The following is an 8,662-nucleotide window of genomic DNA, read 5'->3' as shown; positions in this document are numbered from 1 at the left end:
GACCAGTGTTCCTCAACCGCCGGGCCGCGAGAGATTCATCTTTGGATCATTTTAATTATTTGCTATGCAGTTTTCCTGAACACAATAACGGAATTACTTCAGTGTAACGTATCGCCCCTTTGGGTCTCACGTTACGTTTTACCTATGTCCCGATAATCCCCCCCCCCCAGTTAACTAGCTAACGCTAGGACCTTTCCCAGAGCGCAGACCCGGTTGTGTCAAAATGACTTTTTGTGATTATGTTCAATGTATGTGATTATTCATTTTAAAGCAATAATTGTTTTCAATCACCTTGTTTAATTAGCCGAGGGCCGCTGGTTACGTATAAACCAAAAATACAGAATATCCGAAATAATTGTTATTGTGTCAGAATATGCAAACCAACGGATTGACGTTATAGTTTTCCCGATGCGCCGGGGGAAACGCGTTTTTTCAGTGTGTTGAGAACGGGTCTAGGCACGACCTCCTATATAACCTGGTTATCTAGGTGGTCGTGGTCTAGGTCAATTTGTCGCAGCGTGAATTCGTCGTGCTACAAACTCGTCGCGGTACAAATTTGTCGCAGACTCATTTCGTCGCTGTACAAAGTTGTAGCGAAGTCATTTCGTCGCGACAAATTTGAATTGCTTTAAAATTCATGTTTGTTGTGATCTTATAAATATGTATTATAGTTGCTTTAGGCGTAAAAAATAGAATTAATTTTTTTTCTCATTTATTGGAAATGTTCCCCCTTCCCATCTGTTTTAATTTTTAACAAATGAAGGAAAATATTCATTGAAGTCATCGAGGGACATTGGAACGTACACCAAGATTGGGATCCAATAAATTTTTAAAATTTAATTTTCACCATATAAGCCGCATTTCTGCCGGGATTTCCGTTTCTCGCAGTGAGGGGCGTTGGGGAGCACACCAAGATAATAAATTAGGATCAAATAAATTTTGAAAATTTAGTTTCCATCGTATAGGCTGCGCTTCCCGCTTTCTGTAGGGATTTCCATTTCTTGCAGCGAGGGGCGTTGGGGGTGCACATCGAGATAATAAATTGCGATCAATGTGGCCCGCAGCACGCGATTTGCGTAATTCACTATTAAATGTATCCATGCAGAGAATATATCTTTAAGGAATTCTTTATCGACAATGTATCGGTATTTCCTGGGTGGGGAGGGGGTATGCCGGCTTTATCCCAAGATGACAAGTTCAAGTGAAAGGGCGTAACCAAAATTGAGTAATTGGTGATCAAGAACATGAACTAGAAAGGGAGGCAAGGTTTGAATATAGCGCCCACAGGTGGGAAAACTATAAATCCGCCTCTGTTTATAGCCTACATTTATTAGGATAATTTTAATTTAAAAAAAAAAATCGTATCGTACATATAAACACTCCACAATATCTAAACCTTTATTTATTTTCAGTGCCTTTGAGTAACATTTTATTTAAATACTTATATAACGTGGATTCCGCAATAAAAAGCGAGATGATGATTAATAGAATAATAGGTGATGCTATTTTAAACTACCATATTTTTTTCTTTTTTTAACGATACGTAGGAGATTTCAATTTATTGCAATTTAAATTGAATTCAAACAATTTAATTTAAAAATTACTACATTATTTTTTTGTCATCCGTATAATCTGTATCTCTATTTTATGATACAACAAAAAAACCCAAATTATGAAAATTAATAATAGGCTAATTCATTCAATTGCATTAAAAGTTTTTCTAATTTCGGAACATGAATTATGGGGAAACTTTTAAAAACACACTCAAACCAATATATCTTTTCCACGTTCGGTTTTGCAATATTCCATGTTTTTACCAACAGAAAAATGTAGACCAAGTACACCAACCTCGTACCAAAAACTTAGACGCTAATAAAAACTATGTGAAAATATTCAAACACGCCAGCTAAAGATATGCGATTGATTATAAACATAAGATTAATGGTTATATTATATCTATGCGACTGACCCATAGTCGTCTTTCTTATTGGTGATTACATGGTCTTTGTCGGTGCTCATCCTGTGGGCAATATAAAAACTTCATCGAATCGTCATTCATAAGCCGGAAGCAACACACCGAGCGCCTTCCAGACAGTGCCGTCTTAACGCATGGGCCCACCCGGGCACGGCCCGGGGGCCTCAGGAGAAGCGGCGCCTCACAAAAAGGAGATTCGGTTGAAATTTTCTAGAATTTACGAGGTAGGGCCTCAGGAAAACCAATTGGCCCGGGGGCCCATGATGCTCTTAAAACGGCCCTGCTTCCAGATCCGGCATCTAAAGGACACATGGTGCTCCCTATCGCCAGGAAGCCCCCCTCCCCTCTCTCTTTCCAGGTCTGACAAGCCGGAATTTATTTCCGAGGAAATCGCTGATCAAGGACAACGGACAGAAACTGTCACTACCGCACCACAGAGCGGCACCGAATCAGCCATGAACTCTCTTTCTCTTTTAGATTCTAGGGGAACCTCGCCTGAAAAAGACTTTTCTCTTTCCAGGACCTCTAATCCGGATATTTTATCCGAGGTATTCGCAGAAAAAATCCCGATCTCACAGCAATAGGAAAATGGCGGAATTCAGACGGTTCAACCAATGGAAATCGAGAATTCAAATACGATCCCAAGCATATCGATGGAGAAATCTATATCGATTACTTCTGACTCAATCTCAATAATCGAAGTCAATCAAACAGCTCCCATTGGTCAAACTGATGCCAACAGCTAATCAGAAAGCGCCAATTTCAATCACAAAATTCGCATTATCAGTAGCGGAAAGTGGTTCCAGACGGACATTAATTTATCCAGAATCTGCTCCGGACCTTACACGGCTGCTCTCAGAGAAGGCCAAATCGAAATTTCGTTTGCCTCCGAAGACGACTGCAGAACGGCTGAGAGCTGGCTCATGTCGCAAGGGCTCACACCGAAGCCTAAATCCAAGAGATCGGACCTCTTCTCAGTTCTAATGAGGGGCCTAGCAAAGGGCACACCGATAAACGAAATCAGAGCTGCCCTTCACACTCTGGGTTTTTCAACCAAAAAAATCGAGCTGTTCAGAAAGTCGAACCCCCCTCAAACCAAGTGCTTGGAAGATCACGCTTCCCAAAAATGAAGTTAATCGGAACATCATTCTTCAGCTCACTTCGCTACACCATCTCGAAGTTTCAGTTGAAAGATTCATAAGAAACTTTCACGCATATCAATGCCATCTGTGTCTTGGATTCTCACACTTTGCTGCAAGCTGTTCGCAACCTTACAGGTGTATCAAGTGCACGGCATCACACGAGCCGGGACTCTGCGGTAAGGTGCCGGGAACTGACCCACCGACGTGCGCTCTATGTTCCGGGCCGCACCCAGCCAACTTTCAGCCAGTTTTTCTGGGAATTCTTCATAAAAATAAAACCAAGTCTAAAATTCTGAGATTTCCATTCCTACGATCTCCTTCATGAGAAGCAACAAGAAATCAACGAAATCTTGGCTTCCACAGGCAGTGACAGATAAATTCGAACGTTTTTTCCAGATGAAAAGACCTTCTCCCGCAACGGTCAGACCGATGACACCTCCCGGCACAAAGTCAACGGGACCTCCAGCGTCGGTCTCCCCGCCCAGAGAAACTCCTGCTCCCGTCTCACCGAAGTCCCCGGACTCCGTCAACAAGAAAAATTCAAGCTTGCTTAAATTTGTCTTGCTTAAAAAGGCCATTGAAGATCTGAATTCACTTGTCGGAATCATGGCAACCGATAATCTAGTGGACGGAATTTCGCTTAGTCAATACCAGGACTTTTCCAGACAAGCTGAACTTCATCGCTCGAGATGGACACTTCACTAATCTCGGCTTTGCCTAGCCAACCTCCTTCTCTTCGCTTTCTTTAACGGTATCCCCTTTCAAAAATCTCGTTCAAAAGCATCTTATAACTCTCTCAAAAAAAAAAGAAAAAAAAAAGGCTTTTTTCATTTTTAACTAACATTGTTCTATTTTTCTAACATTACTTCTCAACCGTCTAGGAACTTTGTTTTCCAATTTTTCATTTCAGATCCTAGCCTGCAGGGGAATCAAGCCAATACCAGGGCTTGCTGAGATGGACCAATCACAGAGGACCAGTCTCTCCGGCTTTCTTCTCATAGCGAAATCTCTTCACTAAAACGATTAACCCGTTGGGGTTGTGACGGCATTTCTCATCTCTCCCTGAAATTAATTTTTAATTTCACGATGACTTCCCTTATTCCATTTTTTTTTTCGTCGCATTGTTCACCGGCCCATTCATTAACTAGTACCACATCCCTGCCTGCAAAATGTTTAACGTTAAAGCGGAATTTCCCGATCGGACATGGCCTCTGGGACGAGAACCTAGAAGTTCAACTCCCACTGTTTTTCAGCCTGGAAGGGCCTTTTGTAAGTCGCTGTTATTGCCCTGAGGGCAGGACTCGGCACAAAATTTCTTTGCATTCCGCAAGCGTGGCATTCAAAATCTACTGACTTCGTTCAGCTCGTTCTACTCACTCCACTCGGTGGGGCCGATGGGTGAATAAAGTACTAACTAAAAAATACTAACAACTGGTTGATGTTGTTGTGATGTTACTAATGTCGTAAAGAGGTGATCTCTTAAGCTAGGCTACTCCGGCTGGTCCGCGTAGTTGTTTCAAATATAATCTAGTCAACTAATAGTCATTTATCGTGCGTTGTCTAGTCAGTTGGAAAGTGGTTCCTTGAAAGAGTCAGGTGATCCATAAAATGCTACATCACAACCTGCAGTTATGTTCTACCTAGGCCTTCAACGTTGTGCGATGATCGTTAGCATGTTTCGTCGATGGATGTGACTCAACGAATTCAACAAATTGTGCAACTTCGGAAAGGTCTCCGTCTCCTGAGGTGAGCTTTCTCAAGTGGTCAGCATCATCCGCCTCACTTGAAAACGGGACACCCCGTTCTCGACGTAGGACTTACGAGTTGTTCTATGATGTCTCACTGACAATAGGAGTTGATCCTCGGGGCTGTATTGGGTGAGACCTTTCTTGTTATTTTACGAATCAGAGTGCAGTTGTTTATTTTGGAGAACTACATGTTTTATATTGAACTCTAACATGTAACTTGTTTAAAATATGTTGTAACAATAAATGTTTTGATCTGGAACTTGCCTAGTTCACTTATTATTGCCTGTTGAATTAATTGGATTCTTGAATCACAGGACTGTAGCACATAAATACGCTACATCAAGAACTTTTTTTTTTCATAAGCAATACATAATTCAAATCTCTGTCCACAAAATTCATTTTATCCGAATATAAACAAGTGAACGATTTCCGCTGCGACAAGCACGAATAATCATGGGGGGGGGGGGGGAAGGGAAGGGGCTTTCTTCAACTCCAATGGGAATAGCTTAAGGCGATCCTCGTTCGCAAGACTATGCTGAATGGGGTGTAGATCAGTCTGGTCTTCCTTCAAAGAACTTTTTCCTTCCTTTTTTTGTAGTGCGACTTTCGAGTAGCCGTCATGATTGCCGGACAATTAGGCACCTTTGAGGAAAATTAAAGTGCTCTCACATGTTTGCCGAAAAAACTCCCGTAGCTATTATGGGTGTGATATTTTTTTTTTTGTTATAAACATATGGTTCGTCGTTAATGGGAATATTCTTAAGTAAAATACTACTTTACGTTTCTAAACACCGATGCCCTGGAGACTGAAAATACGTGTGCTAATCACCATGTGCTCGTCAGTGAACAAGCGGCATCCTTCTCAATGTGGAGGTGTTAAAGGATGATGAGAGAAACTTTTTGACAATCAAAATATTTAACCCATAAGATAGGGTCTATAAAGATGCCGCTGTTGTTGACCATTCGTGAAAAATGCTCTTACAAATCTAATTACAACTTTGAATGGGGAAATCTTCCCCTTTGTCATCTGTATAGCAAATATCAGCCACCAATCAGCGAGGTACACAGAAAATACTGTATTCTTGACATAAAGCTTAATCAGACATGGAAGAAGCCTGTGTCTGGTTCTCAGAATTGTGTGGTACTGTTTTCTTTGGGGGGGGGGGGGATTGGTGCTACGTGCAAGCTGTTATTTCGATTTTTTTCCTGGCTTTTTTTATTTTTATAATTTATTTAATTTTTTTGTTGGAGTATTCATTTTTCTGTGAATTTCTCATATGGTGTTTTTAAGGGTATTTATGGCAAATAATTAAAAAAATTCCGTGCAAAATAACCTTTATATCTTAATTTTTTTTACGAGTTGCATTTCGGTGTTAGTGCCATGTCGGATATGCGCCTTTCTATGGTGTCATTTGACAATGGAATGTCTTTCATTCTATTTGCCGCAGACGGGCCTAACACTTCTCGGCAAGCAGTAATCAAAAAAGGCTTTTTTGCATTTGGCTATTTGTAACGATATCAAATATGATATCGTTAGTAGTGAATCGTCAGTCGTTGAAGTTCGAGAAATAATTTTCTTTTCTGCTTGAAGAGCACCTTTTTTGCGCATGAAGAAATCAATAGTCGTGCTGAGATGTCGGATGAGATGCGATGGCTTGATGGCTTCGTTTGCCAAAACAGTAGCACAAATAACACATTGAGGTCATGGCAATTGGTCGGTGTCAGGGCAAAGAATGAAACCAAATTTCAAATAATCGTCATTGTATTTACGGATGAACGCTATGTTTTTTTCTGAGTGACACTAGCTATTTTTTCCTCGTTATGCACGTCCTGCTGGCTTGACTCCGGGAAATCTTTTTTTTTCGATATTTTAACTCCAAAACTGAACAAAGTCCCTTGTCTTTTATTCATGATGAAATTCAAATTTGCACACTTTCTCTCTCTCCCTACGTTTCCTTCTGAGATGGAGATATAGCAACTTTAACTGCCTTTTGTCCAATTTACAATTTTATACAATAAAACTTGTCAACAACGGCCACTGACGGGACCAAAATTATAAGCCGTTCTGTTCATTACGAATATTTAATTGAGTAAATACTTTAATGACTTTTAAATTTAATTAAAAAATTTTATTTTTTTCTTTTTAAATATTTTAAATTATTTAAAAAATATAAATATTTGAAATTATATTATTTTAAACATTTAATCTTTTAATTTTTTTAAACTTTTAAAAAAATACTTTTATTAAACAACGTTATCCACGTACGGCGTTCACTCAGGGCCGGATTAAGACGATTGAAGGCCCTAAGCACTAGAATAGTTTTGGTGGTTCCCCCGATACCTACAAGTATATTTTACTCGATATTCAGTCGATATACTGGAAAAAAAAATGAAATTTTATATTTCAGAAGTGAGACTAATCTAAGGATGGGATTTCACTCTAAAAGGTTTATGAAAGTTATTTTATAAAACTTGAAAAAGCCACCAATAAATTTATCGGTTGCATTCGAGCAAATGCAACCGATCAGCTTATTGGTTGCATAGAATTATTATAATGTAATCTGGGCTTAAGGCCGAGATCACACTATAAAGTTTGATAAAATCCCTTTTATACAACTTAAAAAATCCAACCAATAAAGATCACAGGTTACATTCGAGAAAATGCAACTGGTAAGCTTATTGGTTAAATTTTTCAACTTTTATAAAAGGACTTTTAGAAAACTTTTATGGTGTAATACCGGCCTAAGGCTGGTATCACCCTATAAAACTTCGATTAAATTCTTTTATGAAACTTGAAAAATGTAACTAATAAACACATCTGTTACATTCGAGCGAACTTAACTGATCCGCCTATTGGTTGCATTTTTCAAGTTTTATAAACGAACTTTTATCAAACTTTTATAGTGTAATCCCGGCCTAAAACAGAATTGTGATGTGAATATTTCTAAGCACAGACATTTTGAACGTCTCCACCCCTCCCCTTTTTTTTCTACTTGCAAATTCTTTGATATCTCCTGAATTTTTTATTTTTTTTGGAACATCGAATGTTTTGGATGTTTTTGGATTGGATTTTTCGAACATTGCACGTTTATGGAATTTTTCTTTCATATTTTTCCGAAAAGACAGATTTTTTTTTACAATCTTCTGAAAATATTTAAAGATATTTTCTCCCATCGACTACTTGTGAGGATCGGAATGAAGGCATCTTTAGACCCATATTCTATGGGGCTCTAGATGAAACCACCAAAGAATGGCTCTAGGCTGCCTATGGGCACTGAATCAGAGGTGAAGGAGAAAAATTATTACAAAAGTTTCGAAAAATAGGTTTTATGCACGAATTTCAAACTAAAGATGCGGGCGAAACACCCGCATTTTTAGTGCCCGTGTGAAAGCCTATGCGGACCAACGTCCGCATCCGCTCCGTGTGAAAGGGGCCTTATTGGTCGCGTTGATAATGACGTGAGGGAAGACATTTTGAGTGTTTCGAAATTAACTGCAAACACAACCGACAACGAAATTTTCAAAGTTTTGGATAATTTTATGAAAGATGAAGGACTGGATTGGCCAAAATTTTGCGTTGGAGTTTGCACTGACAGTGCTGCGAATCTAACTGGTAGACATTCGGGTTTAGTCGCTAGAATCAAGGATAAGGTGAGTGAAAATATCTTAATATCAACGCATTGTTTCATTCACAGGCAAAACCTGGCTTCTAAAAAAATGATTCCTGAACTTAACGAAGTCCTGTTGAAAGCGATTAAAATAGTTAACTTCATAAAAAACATCGCTTTGAATACTAG

This window comes from Pholcus phalangioides, unplaced genomic scaffold, assembly GCF_987345545.1.
Source record: "Pholcus phalangioides strain wild (caught in Gottingen) unplaced genomic scaffold, Ppha-v1.0 ptg000017l_1, whole genome shotgun sequence".
NCBI lineage: Eukaryota > Metazoa > Arthropoda > Arachnida > Araneae > Pholcidae > Pholcus > Pholcus phalangioides.
This window is presented reverse-complemented; position numbering follows the sequence as displayed.